The sequence below is a fragment of the Oryza sativa genome, chromosome 7, assembly GCF_034140825.1.
Source record: "Oryza sativa Japonica Group chromosome 7, ASM3414082v1".
NCBI classification, from domain to species: Eukaryota; Viridiplantae; Streptophyta; class Magnoliopsida; order Poales; family Poaceae; genus Oryza; species Oryza sativa.
The window spans coordinates 19254208-19256733 of NC_089041.1; positions in this window are offsets into that span (position 1 = coordinate 19254208).

A 2526-nucleotide genomic window follows, 5' to 3' on the forward strand; every position below is an offset into this window, starting at 1 on the left:
GGAATGGAATCTGACACCATCTAGGAGCAAACTTCAGAGAGCTAGGAGGTTGGCTTTCAAGGCCATATATGGTGATGAGATCAAGCAGTACAACCAGCTTTGGGATTATGGTGCTGAGCTAAGGAGGTCTAATCTAGGCAGTTGTTTATTCCTGAACATTAGTGATGGCTGCTTTGGCACATTGTATATGTCACTTGATGCATGCAAAAGAGGGTTCTTAAAGGGCTGCAGACCTCTTATTTATTTGGATTGGTGCCACATAAAGACAAAATTTGGTGGTCAGATTTTGACAGCTGTTGGAATTGATCCAAATGATTGCATATATCCTATAGCATTAGCTGTTGTTGAGACTAAATCTCTAAGCTCTTGGAGGTGGTTTCTACAGACCCTGAAGGAGGATCTACGCATTGATAATACTTATCCTTGGACAATAATGACAGACAAGCAGAAGGTAGTTCTCTAAGCTCTTGATTTATTTCTTCTAAATGTCACCAAACTGTTTTGTGTTAATTGTTGTTCTTGGCTTGTGCTTGATTGCAGGGTTTGATTCCAGCTGTGCAGCAAATTTTTCCAGACTCAGAACACAGGTTTTGTGTTAGATACCTCTACTCCAACTTTCAAGTTCACTTCAAAGGTGAAAAATCTGAAAACCAGCTCTGGGCATGTGCTAGGTCTAGTTCAGTTATAGAGTGGGTGGCAAATATGGAGGAAATGGCTGCTCTCAATCAGGATGCACATGATTGGTTGAAAAAAATGGAACCTAGTACATGGGTTAGAGCATATTTTAGTGACTTCCCAAAGTGTGATATACTCTTGAACAACAGTTGTGAGGTTTTTAACAAATACATCTTGGAGGCTAGGGAATTACCAATGTTAAGTATGTTGGAAAAGATTAAGCAACAGTTAATGACTAGGCACTTTAACAAGCAGAAGGAGGTTGCAGAACAGTGGACAGGTCCTATATGCCCCAAGATTAGAAAAAAAAGTGCTAAAGAATGCAGACCTAGCTAACACATGCTATGCTCTTCCAGCTGGCAAAGGAATATTTGAGGTCCATGATAGAAACTTTAAGTACATTGTTGATATCAATGCAAAACATTGTGATTGTAGGAGGTGGGATCTCACTGGGATACCTTGCAGCCATGCAATTTCTAGCCTCAGATACCAGAGAATCAATGTTGAGTTAGTATTGCCAGCTTGTTATAGTGTACAAGCATTTTCAAATGCATATGAGTTCAATATTTGGCCCTGTCAAGACACAGCTAAATGGGAAAAGACAAATGGGCCACATGTGAAGCCTCCTGTCTATGAAAAGAAAGTTGGCAGGCCAACAAAGTCCAGGAGGAAAGCACCACATGAGGTCCAGGGAAGGCATGGGCCAAAAATTAGCAAGCATGGTATTGTAACGCTCCGCTTTTCGTGAGGCGTTAAAAACTAATTCGGCAAAATCCTAATTGCGAAAATTTTCGTTCTTTGTGTGCGAGTCTAAGTCGTGCCAAGATCTCATTTCAAATCCCGTTGTTCCCTCTCATCGAAATCAAAATCCTCCACCTCAAATTCCTCTTCCGATTCAAATCAAATTCCGAAATTCAGTCGCATCCTCTGAATCCTCACTAAACGCTCGCTCCCAATTTCAAAAAAAAAAATACCAAACTCTATCTTGAGCCTTCCTTGATTCCTCCCTAAACCCTCGAGTTCGAATATCAAATTTGAATTCGAATCCAAAACCCTAATTCGAATCCACTCCAAATCAGTCTTCTCTACAAAAGTCTATTTTACCTCCCTCAGGTGTTATGGGCCTTTTTCCCCTTAGCCCACCTCCCTCCCCAGCCCATTTCCTCCCTCAGCCTCGCATGTGCGTTGCACATGCCGAGCCGAGCCGAGCCGAGCTCTCTCTGTTTCTCCTTCTCTCTCGGTTCTCTCTCTCTCTCTCGTTCTCTCTGTTTCTCTCTCTCCCTCGTCGAACTCCCTCTCCCCGGCGTCGATTTCCCGCCGTCGCTGTTTGAATCCGGCCGCGCCCTCGCGTCCGCGCGCGCGCTCGCGCGTGGCCGACCGCCCGGTCGCCACCGCATCGGCCCTGCCGCGCCTGCACCGCCCGGCCCTGCTGCCCTGCCGCGCCTGCACCGCACGGCCCCGCGTGCGTGCCTAAGCCGCTCCACGCGCGTCCTGCCAAAACCCGGAGGCCGAGCTCTCCCTCACCCTCCTGCTCCCTTCCCGAATCGGCTTGGAGCGAGCCTCTCTTTCTCCCCCTCCTTTTTCCTTTTGCCCGACCACCATCGGCGTCACCGCCTGCCACCGCCAGGACCACGGGCGCGATCGCCAGCTCCTCCCCTTGACCGACCGTGCCAGCCCGCGCTCCAGCGGTTCAATTTCCGTCGCTCGATCCACCGCCTTCGCCGCCCAACGCATCCACGCCGTCGCCGCTTTCGCACCACCCACGAAACCGCCGCTACCGCCAGCCGAGCACTTGACCGCCAAGGTCAGTTCTCCCCTCCCCAAACCGACCTCGCCTCCGCTATAAAACCA